This window comes from Maylandia zebra, linkage group LG1 (assembly GCF_041146795.1).
Source record: "Maylandia zebra isolate NMK-2024a linkage group LG1, Mzebra_GT3a, whole genome shotgun sequence".
In the NCBI taxonomy this organism is placed as follows: Eukaryota; Metazoa; Chordata; class Actinopteri; order Cichliformes; family Cichlidae; genus Maylandia; species Maylandia zebra.
This window is the reverse complement of record NC_135167.1, coordinates 26,567,705-26,584,265: the sequence shown is the minus strand read 5'-3', so window position 1 is coordinate 26,584,265 and position 16,561 is coordinate 26,567,705. Positions and strand designations below refer to the sequence as shown.

At 39.5% G+C, this 16,561-nt stretch overlaps 1 long non-coding RNA gene across 8 annotated transcripts in view; it reads right to left on the bottom strand.

Annotated features, from left to right (window-relative positions):
• The window catches only part of LOC101465707 (uncharacterized), an 83,966-nt gene extending 69,159 nt beyond the window's left edge, over window positions 1-14,807 (bottom strand). For all 8 annotated transcript variants that reach the window (XR_013098631.1, XR_013098632.1, XR_013098628.1 and 5 more), the window contains exon 1: window positions 14,572-14,807. This is a non-coding gene — a long non-coding RNA (uncharacterized LOC101465707). The remainder of the gene's footprint in view (window positions 1-14,571) is intronic.
• Between the last annotated feature and the right edge of the window lie 1,754 nt (window positions 14,808-16,561).

Sequence of the window (16,561 nt, the reverse complement as noted above, 5' to 3'; positions counted from 1 at the left end):
ACCACCCAGCCATACACAGGTATCTATTTCCACTTTTAAAGGTGACATGTGAACAAATGTAGGGTCAAGGCAATCTTCCTCCTTCTCTAATAGCCTGCTAAAAAATGGGATGAGAAAGTTTTACACTGACTGCAGAAAAGTTGTTTCAAGGAAACCATTTAAAGTTGGCCAGTATCAAGGTTCCCTAGAGATCAGAGGAGAAAAAAGATGATTTATTATGTACCGAGACTCTCTCAAGCTTAAAACAATTACCTGCAGATGCCCCATAAGCAAATAAAGTGAAAATAAATAGTAGCTGTGTAATGTTTGATTCACCCGCTGAACATAATAACATTTTGTCATTTCCACAAAGTGGACTGGAATGAAATTAGAGGTCCCTGTAGCCTGTAATGAAATGTGGTGTCTTGTGACTCTAATGCAGTTTGTCATCATTTGGATATATTAATGCTCTTCTTCAACTTTCGTTTGATTGATGAAGGCTCCAGTAATAAAGACAAGCAAAAACATCACAGGACTCTAGCTGCACACTGCTGTCCAGTCTGCATTATGAATTTTAAGAGACAAAGTATGAGTTGAACAGCTAAAATTAAATTTATAAACAAACCTGACATCTTCTGTAACTTGCAGGTGAAATTAACTTTTAATAAAAATGATAACAGAATAGCTTTTGAGTTTGATTTTTTGATTTGTCATTGATTGGAGAAGAGTTATGGAGCAAAAAAAGAAAAGAAAAAAAAGACAGAATGTGAAGTCAATTATTGACTTATTATAGTTTGGAATTATATTAACTGAGACAGGCCAACATTTGCATTAAGATTTGTTATGTTATGCACAATTTTATTGCATGAGATGCAAACATTTAATTATGCTTTTCTTTGTTAAACAAAAACATGTTTTTCATTATAATTTATAACCAAAGAGAGTAGTTGAATCTAGTGAGTTTTTCGCTCTAGAGTAAAAATAGGATGACAAACTCTTTGTTGCTAGGAAAAAATACCTTTTTAATGTTTTGCTGTTGGAGACCAAACACCAGCAGTTGCTGTGACCAACCTCTGGACAGCTATTTTCAATCACAAGGTGACAGGCACAGGTGGACATGTCCTGTCTCTAAACAATCGTGGTTCAACTTGGGCTGGTGAAGCTTTGCAAATAATTGCTGTCTAATTTTTTAAATGCAAACAAATTGCCAGCACTTTGCAATCAATCTGAGTCAGTCTGCACCAAGAAGCTCAACTTGTCTCTGGTGCATCTTGTTGCAATAGGGGGCCCGACTCAACTGGTTGCTAATTGGTTTTATTTTGGTTAAATTCCTACAATACAATTAAGGGTTGTTACTTTATTTGTGGTGGGATGTCCAAATTTGTGTTGAAAATCTGTGGTGGTTTGATGGAAACAGATTTGGTGCAGACAACGACAGATATGTGGTATGTTTTTAAGTCTCCATATTATCACAGATTGCATGTAATTGCAACTTGATCCCATTCAATTCAAACTTATTGCAGATTGTCTCTTTGCACATCACTGTCTTGTTGCTTTGAAGACAGCACCTTAGTTGTCTGTGACGCAACCATTTCAAAGGTGAGATTGCAAATTTATGGCACATAAATTTGAAGTAATGTTGGACATGCCACGGTTTTCAACTGCTGTTTTCCTTAGTGTAAATGTAGATAAGCTAACAAATAAAAAGGATCCCGATAAACAACATTGAACTTGTGATTTCATCAGCACCGATGTGACACAGAAAATGTGGGTATAAAAACTCAAAATCTATAAAAGCAAGGAGCAACTCAGGAACGAGCATCCAGCGTAAAAATCTTCCAAAACAAACATGCGGTGGGACCTACGTTGGTGACCTCTGTTGAATAAGAGAGCACCAGAAAATAGTGTCTATATTTTAAGCTTTGGATGAATGCAAAACACAAACAAAAACAAAGCAAAATTTAATTATTGATGTGATTGCTAGTAAATTCAACAATTCCCTTCTCAGTTGTCACAGTTTTAATTTACCACAGAACTATATGGGCTTTATCTTCCGAGGAAGCAGCTGGCAGGAACACTCTCTCCACTAGAGATGGGGTTCAAATGGACCGCTGGACAGCCCACTGGGACCAAGAAAGATAAAATACAGTTGATCCACAATGGAGTACACAGCTACAAATCCCCAAGGCTGCAGTATCACTCGCATTTCTATTGCATTACCCCTCATTACAAAAACACCACCTCAGGGCAAAACTAGAAGATACACATTGTAAACTTTATCTGCGCCCACATCTTATATAATAGTTTGCATTAAGTAGCCCTCTGGTGGCAATAGGTTGATTTATTTCCGCGGTGAGGCTTAAAAAAACACACAAATAAAGCTTGGTGTGTCTAATTTTACTGTCGCCCTTCAAAGCTGCGAGCAGAAAGGGAGGTCATTACTGGGTGACGGGGGAGGCATCGGTTAATCTGTGAATAATGTCAAGGGTGAGGTTGGAGTGATGTGTGAGGGTGGGGTATTTAGGTGGAGAGATGCTTAGATTGTGTTGTCTGGCAGCTCATCTATATTTTATGCTGCCACTCAGACAAATGAAACAGGAGCCACCCGGAACAAGGGGGGACCCTCTGACACTTCAAAGGGAAGTCCTATGGGTGGTTTCTTATTGAAGCTAGGCCTGTACCAACCCAGACCCACATACATAACCCCCTCAACACATGCTGGGAAGCTGCTGGGGCCTCATTAACCCTTAAACAGGCTTGTGAGGGGTGTGACGTTCACAGGACTAATTACCTATCCAACTGACTGAGAGAAGTGCGCCTGCCCCGTCACACAAACACAAACACACACCACTAAGTGCTGGCGGAGTTTATGATAACAGAGATAGTGGTGGTAGATGCTCCAGAGTGTTTGCCCTAAATGAAAACCCTGATCCACTGTTTTTTTTTTTTTTTGCGATGATTAGCAGTTTCAGAGCCTTGCTCCCCCTCCCCCTTCATACCCTGTCATACAATAGCAGTATTTCATGATTAGTGAAATCTGACAGTGATAATGAGGAGAACGGAAAGATGAAAGGGGAGGAAAGAGAAGGGACACAGGATGAGAGAAAAAGAGGCACATATCAAAGAAGGGACTAATTGAGGTAACACAGCAAGCCAAATCCACATCCCGATTTGCATAAAACAGTGAAGCTTCATTTGGCCATCTCTAACGACGCTAATGTCTTAACAAATTAATTTTGCTAATTAGGCACGCCCAGTGGAGCTCACCAGCAGATTAAGCAGATTAAACAAACAGATGCTGATTACCCATGGGCGGGCTGAGAGGTGCTTTTCTCTGGGTATTGTCGCCATGTTTCCTTGTGACTTCTGCGGCATCTCACTCAATAATACAGGTTTATACACCATGATATGTATGATACAGCAGCTCTCTACAGGAATGAGGAGTATGTTCAGACCGAGCATTCGGTGCCAGCTGTCATGTACCGCACACATCTTGAGTCATAAAATCTTCAGGCGTAACAGTGCAGCTAAAATATACACAAAATAACTGAATCCAATAAGATTCCTCCTGTAGGGAGATATAAGCGTGGATGTTGGACCATTTTTTTGACATAAATATTTAATTTAATGTAAGGCAAAAGTACTTGGCAGAGAGAGAGTGTGTGAGAGAGCAAGCAAGGCAGAGGAATTTTGAAAACAATGGTGGCACAGTCATTTCTGCTCTCGGTTTAACTGGATATTATTGGACAATAAACTAAAACACAAGTCCTGTTGAACAGATTATGCAAATCTCGCTTTGCTTTGTTCTCTTTGAAATGTGTTCAGTTTCTTCCGATTGACACAAATTTAAATTCGACATCTTCACTGCACTTCTTTTGTGATTTTGTTTATTTTTGGTGCTCGTTTGCTGAACAAATTCCTCTTCTAATCATTTCTAATGTCTCCCAGAATGCCTCCTGCTGAGAAGTGGGAATTTGTTACATATAGTGTTCATGAAGAGATGTGACAAACAGGAACCACCAAAGACAATATGTTATTTTGAAATTTTAAGGGAAGTGATCCAGATCTGCACCAGAGTTTAATGGGCTCTTCCACTGCACATGCTAAGCTTGGTACTTTTGCAAGTTTTCTGACAAACAAATGGACAAAAGGGTGCAAATCCACCCTTTATAAGGTCTGCTTAGCTTAACAATGTGTCTATTGTCCATGTGAAGAAAAAATAAATAAATTTTACTACTGGCGTAGAATACTAGGTGTATCCTGTCTATTATCCTATAACAGCTGGTATAGACTTCAGTCCCCACCCACCAACTTTAAGCTGGATAAGAAAACTGGTGCACGGATGGATAAATGTTTCAGGATATTTACATTATGTAGAAATCTACTTTTCACATTTCTGCTTCATTTCCACTTTCTAGTAGGCTTTTAATAAGAACAAACTAGAATAATCAAATTAATTTTGAGTTCATCTCAATTCATTTCTGTGTGTTGTCCAAACAACACAATGTAAGGAATATGGAGAGTAGATAAAACGCTGAATAAATCTGAATCAGTCTGGACTGTTGAGTTTTCATATTTTATATTCCCATATAAAGGCTGCCTGAATAAAAGAGTGGCTGCATGCTGAGTGCTGAGTATAATTTTGTTTAAAAGTCTCTAAATTTCTTAGAACTTCTGTTTAAAATCTAAGATTTTCTAGCTGCACTGAAAGTAAGTAGTGAAATGTGAATTTCTGTGCACCTAGATGGAAAAAGATTTGCATTTGCATCACAGTTAATTGCTGCAGTATCACACACTGTACATGTAATTGCCAACAACCTCAATCAGGCAAATTGTTTGCAGGCTGATAGAAAGTTGCTTTGAAGACCTCAACTGACTACGAGGGGTTGCAGACTTGATTCTGAAGCAGTGATATGAAAGGCAATGAGATTGCAATTGTGTCTATGTGTCTATGTAACTAGCTTCTTGTACTAGAATTCCAAAGGAATAACTATAGTATAATCCATCCATCCATTCATTTGGTGGAGCCTATCCCAGCTGTCACATGGTCATCTGTCTATCACAGAGCTATAATACATGAAAGCTGGAAAATGTCCTCTCTGACTTAGACTTTCATATTTGCAATGATACAAATTAGCATACAAATGTTATCAGGGTTTCATCTCACCAATATTTGCTGATCTCCACGTGACTCTAACTCTTGTACATTTTCTATTTTAGACAATACACATAAGATGGAAAGACATGGTCAGGTGCTTGACAAAAAAGTTGTAAATAACAGGCAGAGCACGTCTGGTTCTGAGTTATTAATTCTCAACAGTCTCCATGCAACAAACACATTCAACAAAACTGAACTCTGAGCGTTTGCCCCTTTGCTTCTAACTGTCAAAACAACACACTTTACCTTCACCAGCATATTTTTACTCAGTGGCAGCCTGAGAGGAATGAAGTGCAGCTCGCAGGTGTAAAAAAAAAATCTCCATCACACATCAAAACTTGTATCATTTTTTCTGAGAATTTGAGCATAACATGTTCAGCATGATGATTTCTGAGCAATTGAGGGATTGTTATCTCTGCTGTCTTTTCTCCAAATTTTTATCCTCACCCTCACTGCTAGGTCCCAGCTCAAGTATCCCTGCACCAGTCCCCTGGTGGTGTGTTGTGTGACAGCTGCTGCCCTCTTTGGCAATGGTGAAATGAATAGATTATGAGCAGTAATTAGGTATACAGCAAAATCAATGTGCTCTGGGGCAAGACCTGGGGGTGGGGTAGGAGGTAGGGGTGTAGGGCAGAAGGCTGTGTGAGGGAGAGAGAGGGGGAGGAAGGAAGTAGCAGGGGGTGTCAGTGAGAAGCAATAGATGGGTAGAGAAAGGAGGGGTGAAGCATGCAAGGCAATGGGTTTGTCTGCTGTTCACAGAAGGTTTGTCAAAGAATATATGTTACCAATACTGGGCATACTGGCAACATTGTAGTCACTACGTGGATTTGCAAGGTTTTTGCAAAGAGTAAAAAAAAAAACTAATTCAAATGTAAACAACAGGAGCAATTTATTATTAAAGTGAATAAACAAAGATGATAAAGATAAAATTAATTTACAGACATAAATGGGATTCTTCTAAACCACACAGAGAAAAAGTCATGTAACTGAAGGAGACTACAGAGTTTTTTTTTTCAAATGTTAAAACAAGAGCGAGACTGAAATTTGTGATATTGTCTTGAGAACATCAAAATAATGTCCCCCAATTTACCCCATTTCAATTTGATACGTATTTCTGAAGACGTGAACAATTTATCCATTTTTGACACATGTGACAATGGAAAGTCCTTCCCCCAAAATTCCTGACTCATGATATGGATCAATACTGACTCAAATATTCATCACTTGGTAAGCAGGGGCTAGTAAAATCTCGACAACTTTCATGCATATCTGCCCATCAGTCTTCCAATAACAAGAACACAGTGGTATGTGGTTAGCACCATTACCTCATAACAATAAGGTCCTGGGTTTAAATCCACTGGTTGGTTGGGGCCTTTCTCTATGCTGGTTGTCTTCGGTTATTCTGACTTTCTTCGAAAGACATACGTGTTAGATTAACTGGTCTAAATTGGCCATTAGTGTGAAATGTTATCGGTGTCTCTCTGTCAATCCTTCAGTAGATGGGTGGCCTGTCCAGGGTATACCCAGCCTCTGACCCTTTGACTGACTGCTATTTGGCTTCACCCTACCTGTTGGATAAGTGGAAGAAAGAGGATGGATGGGCCATCAATAGCAGAGGTAACAGTAATATCAAGTACCCTGCAAAGAAATAGTAAATCAGTTTTAACACTAATGAATATTTTTGTGACTCCTGGTTATATAACATGTAGCCCAATGAAGAAAACTCAGTTCTATGCTAGTGTTACACAAAACCAGAACCATTATCTTTAGTCATACTGAACTGTGCTCATTGCAAAGATGTTCCAACTCACACTACAACACTGTCAAATTGGAAGTCATTTTGGTCAACTGGTTAAAGAGTCTTCCTTTCAAACAACCTGCACAGCCAACAGTTTTTAAGAAGTGCAACTGCCAGCCCAATTAAGGGGTTAAACACAGCCTGCCAGTCTGTTCAGACTGACTAAAATCCACTTTCAGCTAAATCCACTTTCATTACTAAACCTGACTTAGCTGACTTAGATATAATAATATTGCCTCTGCTTCTTCTGTATATCAAGGGTGGAGTGCTGTAAAATGTCAAAAACGTCTTTGTTTAGCAGACTACAGTACCATCACTAAGAGAACCATAGCCAAAACTACAAATATGCAAATTAGAACAAATTGGAAATACTTTATATTATCAATATAAGTTTCTATCAATATTTTTGATAGAAACTTTAAAAACCCGAGGTGTGGAATATAACAGTTCTTCTTGTGTATGTCTGCTTACATCTTGTCATAAAGAGTGAAATAAAAACTTTAAAGCCAGGTGTTTTTAAAGGAACAGCAAAAGAAAAGGAACATGTTGCATAAAGAAGGAGGCTGGGATAAGAAAGAGGTGGTGGTGTAGGATGGTGCTATACTCTCCAAACCCTAAATATGTCCTCCAGTAATGTATCTTACTCCTTTTTAGTGGCAGAGGGCTGAATGACCTGCCTGTGATCTTCTCCATAATTAACATATGCTTGTTAGTCAAGGTTGGTTGGAAGCTCTGCGACACCCCCCCCCCCCCCCCCCCCCCCCCCCACACACACACACACACCAGAATAAAGCTCTGCTTCTCACTTAGAGGCAAATGAGGCAGACACTGTGAGTTGTAAAACACCAAGCAAAAGAGTAACAGCCATAAAGGCTCGGTTTACAAAGTAATCACGCTGTGTCAATCACTTTTAAGGACATTATCTTACATGTTAATTTCTGCAGTCTCTTTCATTTTCTTTGAGTTCAAATAACACTTATCAGCATCAGTGCCAAGGGTAAGTCTGATCAAATTTGCTCTGAAAATGACTCCAGACCACTTTAATAGGGTCATGAATATGAAGTGCTGATAGCGCATGTGTGGTATTTGTCCAATCTCTCCCAACCTCATTTGGACATAATGAAGACATGCCCCTACTTCTGATTATCCCCTCAATTTCCCAGGGCTCTTGACCTCTCAGTAAGAAGATAAATAGAATCTGTTTAACCTATCAGGATAACTGATGAGAATCACTGTGTATATAAGCTGAGTTATGCCAATTTATTCACCAATAGAAAATCCAAGACTTTATTTTTTTTTTTACATGATTATCACATTATCAAGTGTCTCTGCAGTTAGAGGCCTTTCTGTTAAATGTGAATTGAATGATTACTGACTTTGCTCAAGATCAAATCCAATATTTAGCATTTTTATCTATCTATCTATCTATCTATCTATCTATCTATCTATCTATCTATCTATCTATCTATCTATCTATCTATCTATCTATCTATCTATCTATCTATCTATCTATCTATCTATCTATCTATCTATCTATCTATCTATCTATCTATCCATCCATCCATCCATCCATCCATCTATTTATCTATGGAACAAGAAGATATCATATTAAGATGACAGAAAGGCTGAGTGCTGAGTTATTGGTTACTGGTTGATGTTACTGGTTGATGCTAGCAACCTCAGGTAGCATAGTCCATAGACTATATAGATGCTCTGCTAATTAGTGCCAAATGAAAAATGAAGCTACTGTGCCTGCCTTCCTTTTAGTGCCTTATAGTGGCAAGCTCCAAAAGGGAGTCAATTCCCCTAGTCTGTCATGTTAAAATGCCCAGTGTTACATCATTAAAAAGCATGTTTATAATCTAGTCGGGGGTGGAGGTTTATAACCAATCTATCTGCGTGCTGGGGTTATGGGCATAGCTGTTTTTATTGACATGAGCCCAGACACACAGCTTAAACATCTGCTAGGCCTCACTTCTGCTAACTAGAGTCACTAAGCTACATGTGTGATCCTTTAATAACCATCCGAGAAGTTTTTGCTTCGGTTTTAGAGAGTGAAAATCTACTGTTTTATTAGCCTATTTTTTTTTTTTTTATCACTGATTACAGATTATCTGTATCATTTCACTCATACACTTTATGGATGCAGCTTTATAATCTACCTGGCTAGCATTAGCTAAGCGATCACTATATCTATGAAAGCCATATGAAAAAAGTTTTCACGGGACTTTATACACTCCTGTGAAAAACACAGTATACAGCCTTCTTTGGAAGTGATACACATTGCAAATGTGATGTACAGCTAACACAGATTACCACGACTCCACCAACTGTCTAGCACAGGGGTGGGGAATTACAGGACTCAAGGGCTGGTGTCCTGCAAGTTTTAGATGTGTCCATGATCCAACACAGCTGATTTAAATGGCTAAATTTCCTCCTCAGCATGTCATGAAGTTCTCCAGAGGCCTAGTAAGGAATTAATCATTTGATTCAGGCGTGTTGACCCAGGGTGAAATCTAAAACCTGCAGGACACCGGCCCTTGAGGCATGGAGTTTCCCCACCCCTGGTCTAGCATGGTGGTGGAGTGGTGACGATTTGTGCTTCCTTTGCAGCCACAGGACCTGGGCACCTAGCTGTCACCCAGCGAGTCCAGACCTCAGTCCAATTCAGATGTTTTACGAGAGCTGTTCAGAAACAAACGCTTGTAAACCTCAATGAACTGAAACAACACTGTAAAGAAGAGTGGGTCAAAACTCTTCCACACTGATGTGAGAGACTGAAAAAGTCAAACGGCAAACTATTACTTTCAGTTATTGCTACTAAAGGTTGTTTTACAAGTCAATGGATGGTGGAGTGTATTTAGTTTTTCACAAGGCTGCAGGTAGTCTTATGAAAATGTTCTTTTTCTCATTATTGCATCTATGCATTTACTTTGTAGTTTTTTATGTTTCAAAGGTGTTTCTCAACACATGAGGGAGTTGAAGTTGCAGAGAGATGTAAAGTTATCCATCTTGTGCATGAATATAATGTAGTGATATGAAGTTAACTACTGTATGATGAGTGATTATTCATGTTGCAATACGATAAATAAAGGCATTTTATATATGAATAATCTGGTATCTGCCCTGAACCAATTGGTTGACCTCTACTTTCAAACCCCAGCTTACTTCAAATGCTACACCTTACTCATGAAAAAGCGCAGATGAAAGAGTAAATGTTGCCATGGGTCAGAAAGAGGAAAACAAGAGGGAATAAACAGAGAAAAAGGAAGGAAAATGTTAACATCCATGTGTGGTTCTGCAGCCACAAGCGCAATTGTACTGTATGCATGTTTATATGCGTGTGCATGGGGTGGGGTGGGGGGTGTTGAGTGCTGTCTGGTTATGTAGAGGTGTCTCGTCTCTATGTATGTGTGTGTGTGTGTGTGTGTGCATTTGCTCTCAGAGCATCTCAGTGACATCAAAGCACTGTGCAAACTGAGCCCCTGGCAGCTCTTTAGAATCCCATCTCCCCTCTCTGTTTAAAGCAGGCTAGAGAGAAAAGACCCAAACTAATAAAAGAGGTGTTATTCAAAAGAGGAATAGACTGCTCAAATGTGTGTCATGTTTGTGTGTGCGCATGGCTCAGAGAGGCAGAGAGGAGGAAGGAATATATGGAAAAGAGAGGAAAGGGGTGTAAAAAGACGGAGGGATAACAGAGATAAATAGCAAAGTGAGGGTTATAGAGAGGAAAGGATAGAGGGCACAGGGAGTAAATAGAGGAAAAAACACAAAAGAAAAGAAGTCAGTGTTTTCACAAAGCCTTGCTCTTTTTGCACTGCTCTTCATAGCTCATTTCTCCTTGTGATACTGACACAAAAGGTGAAGTGACTGTGTGTATAATCAAACAAAGCACATGCCCAAAACTGTACATTTTACAGGCTTTGTTCGTGCCAAAGGTTGTACTGTGAGCTGAAAGCAATGGTTTTGTGCTTATAGAGAGAAGAAAGAGAAGAAAGACAAAAAAAGAAAAAGAATTTCTCCTGATTTTTAGGTTTCATATCCAAAACATCTCAGGGAAATCAAGTGCATTCCTTCACTGAGTGCAGTATCACCAGTTCCTGTTGGTTGGTGTCTTTATCATTTAACCTTTCTTTTAATGGCTGCCAATCATTTGCATAACCTTGCACGAGTTTCCTGAAAAAAAAGAAGAAGAGCTGAGCATGTTCTCTTTTCTTCTTTTAGCAGCTCTCTGACTCAAGAGGCAGTGAGCGAGAAATCGAAAGCTTGAGACAGAGGATGGAGTGTAGAGGGAGGAAAGCCCACTTCAATTGATGTTGTAAAATAAAATACTTTGTAAAAGGCGAATAAATGCTGCAGTGAGTGGAAGATTCATGCGCTCAAATAAACTGGGGCTTTTGAATTTTTAATTAGAGCAGCCCTAATTATGGCCATCAGACGGCACTTCTAAACACACTCACTGCACTTTCTCCCCATTGCTCTTTTCCCCCAGCCTCTCCAGTTTGGCTTTGGACGAGGCCTCAGTCCGGGTGTATTTTTCCATGCCATTAATATTTGATGAAAATGGGCCAGGCTGCATCAGCTGCTCATCGCCACTAAGAACATGGCCTCCATTATGAGCCCTGTGCTTCCTCTCAGCCGCGTACATTAGCAAGATGACAGAACGCAACAGCACGCGCAGACGGATGTGAGGCGCGGATGCGTGCACGCACACGTGTTAGAATATCGGTTGTGTGTGCGAGTGTGTGCATGTGTGTGAGTGCGAGCTCGTCAGCCATCCCTGTCGATTGATGCTATTAGATGTTGAGAAACAGTTGGGTGTGAGCTATAATTGAGCTGACACTAATAATGAAAGCAGATACTGTCTGGAAGCCCTTGGCAATATGCTAAAGATATTGATGCCCCTAATAATTCAGGGGCTCGACAGAATGAAGGAGAAATCTTTTTTTCTCTTTCAGATCTTGCCCAGGAAGCAGGGAAAAAAGATTTAAAATGGCCCTAAAATGCATTGAAGATCCATCTTTTCTGAGCTTTTTTCTGCTCTCGTATTTAGTCGTTATGAATCACTGACAAATGCACAAGGAAGTTCAGACCGTATAGATTACAGCATGATGGAGTTTGTGGGAAAATTTTATTGATGCCATATTGTATTGTAGTTAGCTGGATATGGTGATTTTTGGATTTTAAAGGGCTGGTTTTTGGCCTTGTTGCACACACACATACACGCGCGCGCAGGCACACATGTGTGCACACATGCATGCACACTTGTTTCCATGTATCACTCACTGGGGAATGTAGGAAGCCAATGTTAGGGATTGTAAGTTTACGTTGAGCTAGTCAAGGACCTCCATAATGACCAACTCAACCTTGTGATTCGTGTCTGAGAGCCAGGTCCCTGGGGGAGATATGAGCATATGTGTGTTTTTGTGGTGTGTGTATGTGTGTGTGCTGGCAGGGCATAACCTAAAACACAGTCATGTTAAAAAAAGGGTAAGAAGTGCAGTGGATAAAAAGACCAAAGCAAGTAGTGATAGATTTATGAGTCTGACATGTCATATTGATGCATTAATGTTAGTGTCATAGTTTTAAAAATAATGGATAGGAAACAAACTGCTTTTTGATGGTTCTATATATAGTTCTATATATATATATAGTTAAAATTATCATTACCTCATATATAAATGACTAAAATGAATTGCATTTCTTTCCTTAACTGAAACACACAAAATTCGCATCTTGCCTTTTCTTCTTATGACTTTTCTGGACTTTTAATTTAAATTATTCACAGCCACAGTCGTGCACTTTGGTCAAACCACGAATGCTCCTAAAACATGAAGTGAATGATTGGCAAGTTCCATTTGATGGGACTGAAATGGGCAACTTTGAGTTGAAATTCAGTGGTGATGCCAAATGGAAAGAGACTGGGGTAAGTAGAGTAGAAAACACCTGTCATCTCCAGCTCCCAGTCTCCTTGATTAACATCAAATTTTAATTTTTCTCTCCGAGCTGCGGCTGAAAGGTTGTTACGCTCCTGATGCACAAGCGCTTGTCTCCCAGAGTCTGTAGGTTATAAGGCTAATGCAAACAAGGAAAAGAAATATGACGTGAGGTGAACGTGTGGCTGCGTAAAACACAGAGAAAGAGAGGGGAAAAAAAATCTTTACCCTGTACGTCTGTTTTCTTGATGACTACACGTGCTATTGAAATGAACTGTACATTTGTGAATACCGTATCCATCTGTTACATACTAATAGACCCAACATTATTAAAATAAATTCCCACTCTTCCCTGAATTATCGTCTATTGAGCTAAACTGTATCTCACCATGTAAAAATAAAAATCCTATCTGGGGAAATACACAACACAATTACTTCAAAGGCTTCCCCCAAAAGCACAACACAAAGCTGCATAAAAGCAGGACCCCAAACAACTCTAAACGGTTTCAGTCCCAACATGGTGGCTGTAATATTTCTTAATTGGATGATGGAAATCACACGGGCCTTTTGTTTAGCTCCGTGCACCGGGAACACACCACACGCCATCATCTATGACTCTCCCTTGCTCCTTCTTTCTCATTTGCATATTCAGTGAGATATCAATTATTTATCCCTCGCCACAATGACTTGCTGCATTAGTATGTGTCTCCACACTGTATAACATAGCAGTATATGCATTATTCTGAATAATGTGACGAGTGGAATAAATCAGTATGTAAAAATGCCAAATAACAGCAGGATACTGTGAAAATACAGACTTATATAAAATTATTATTATTATATAAACATATTATAATTTATTAAATTATGTTAGGAATTATATATAAAGAGAATTTGTGTTGATTCATAGTTACTGCATAATTACTTGATAAAAACACATAAACAATATTATCACAATGTAATTACATAAATATATTAATTGTATAAATGTATAAATTCATTGTTTTCCACTATGTTTAAGCCAAAATAAATAAACGTAACAGTGAAAGAAAACGATAAAAACATATTCAAAGATTTTCTTTTATTAATCAATTTTAGCCTTTGTGCGCGCGCGCACACACACACACACACACACACACACACACACACACACACACACACACACACACACACACACGCATTCCTTTACAACTGAATTGCTCTCCCTTAGCATGTGTTATATGCATGTTTATATTAGGTGAGAATAGGACACAATATTTGAAAAGCTTTTAAACAATAACTCCGTTACCCCAAGAGACACATTTCCATTTACACGCTGTTGCCCCTGTGAGGTGTTTTTCCCATCTCATTGCTGTTATTACTGCAGGAAAACAATGTGATCGCTAATCAGAATATTATTTCATCAGTGAGAAGCAGCTCACTATTACAGCTGCACCTCAACCAACAATGACCTGAGGAAAAAAAAAATCATGGCCTCGCCAGCCAATACTCTTTCTCCTTCAAGCCAGCTCCAACACAGACACACGCACGTATACCCACGCAACAAACACACACACGCATACACACACACACACACACACACACACACACACACACACACACACACACACACACACACACACACACACACATACACAGATTCTCTCACAAACAGAGCAACACACCATCGCCCGTTGCACAGAATAGATGACCACACTTACTTTAAATGTCCCGTGAAGGAAAGTTTTCAGATTTTTTTCTTCTCTCCTCCACCTCCCTCAGACCAACTCCGCTCTTAGTGCTTCGACAAAGATGCGAGAGGAGCTCAGAGAAAGTGTACCCGCCATCGGCACCCATCTGTTAGCCTCTCTTAACAGATATCTATAGCTAAAAAAGCAGGTGGCTCCCTATCATTTTATGCATTTTCTCCCTGTATGGTCTTCTACCTTGCACGGATGCAGACTGTGCTCTCTGCATCTGGTTGCACAAGCACAATCAATATGGAAGGGGAGAGCTATTTTATGATTGGAGAAGTTGTTGTGTTTTTGGTGGTGAAATTCATTATTTAGTATCTGAACCTTCAGCAATTCAGTATCATTTATTCATAAAGTCCCTTTTTGCCAGGAGGAAATGGATACAGCTGCAGCAACCGAGAGAGAGAGAGAGAGTGAGAGAGAGCGAGAATAAGAGAGAGAGAGAAAGAGAGAGAGGGAGGGAGGGAGTGAAGTAAAAGAAGAGAACGATGGGGAGAGATGAAGAGAAAGAACATGTGGGGGGTGTGAGCAGGGGAGGTGGATGGATTGATGATATTGATCAGGCACCTCTTGAAATAAAGGCATAGGGGCTTTATTTTTTCAAGCTCTGATGATTGACAGATAAAGAAAGGAGAAGGCTGGGAGGAGGAGTGGGCCTTGAACATCACATGACGGCACTGAGCGATTAAAGGAGCTCTTCTGACAAGCACAGCGAGGCAGGCTCAAACACACTACAGAGGCAGAAGGATGGATTGTGAGGAATCACTCGAAATGATGTTTGTTTACTTTGCAAAAACACAGGAGAAAGAAGGCAGAGGGGGAGAGTTATTAAGTGGTGAGGTTCTGTAGATGTGTGTGTGCGTGCAAAACAACTTGCTTTGTAAATTTGTTTCTCAGAAGCTGCAGCTATGGACCGCACAAATGCTGACTAATGTCGAGGCTGCTGCACCATTCTTTGAAAACGAAAGAAAGAGAAAAAAATACAACAGCTGCAATAAAGGCGCCATTTAAAAAAAATAGCACTGCACTCTGTAAAAGTCTGAATCTACAGTGTGTAGTGTATAGAACAGCATGGAGAAGAGATGTATGAAATCATTTAGCACATGGTGTTTTCCGTGGCTTTTTCTGACAGGGAAATCTTTCTACACCCGCAGCAAAGGGGGAGGAAAGGTTTTTTTTTTCATTGTCTGTTTTGTATTCTGTTCAAAATAAAAGCAATTTGAGAATCATTCCAGGTCTTGAATTATTTAGATTCAACTTAGTGCAACGCTCGCACCAGAAATTGCTGAGATCCATCTCAGTCAGGCAGTAAAGAATGAGATACACCTGTAGCTGCCGTGTCTTTTGGCTTCAGAGCTGCCATTGGCTGCCCTGACTTCCTGTTTTGTAGGTTGTTTGTGTCTCTTCGGATGTTAAAATAATGTTAAACTTCTGTTTTTTCTAAAGGCAATTTTAAGGCTCTTAAACTGAAAAAGGTGTGGCATTTTGCTGATAACAAATAAATCTCACACAACATAGTTGAAGTACTGAATTGATAGAATAAAAACGCTGCTAATAAAATTAAAAAGATGACATCCTTTCCTCGATTCTTTTTTTAATATGGGCCTTTGTTTCTGTTGAGCTGTGTAGCTAATGCTGCAGCAGGCTACAACCAGCTAAGAAGAGACTTAAATTGCTTTCAATCCTATTTTATAGTTTGATGATTTAAGAAAAAAAAAGAGTTATTTATGAATAAAGTCACTCAGGGTCATAAATCCTTTTAGCCAAGGTGCATGTCTGTGTCCTGCTCACCACTGTGACTCCATCATGAGTTATGATGCGCAAAGTGGTTAAGGCTGCAGGCTACAAAAGAAATGCTGAAACCCTTATCAGAATGCGTTTTATACTCAGATTAGAAAATGACTGGAATTCCCACATGTATTGACACCATACTGTCATCAAAATGAACAAATTGCTG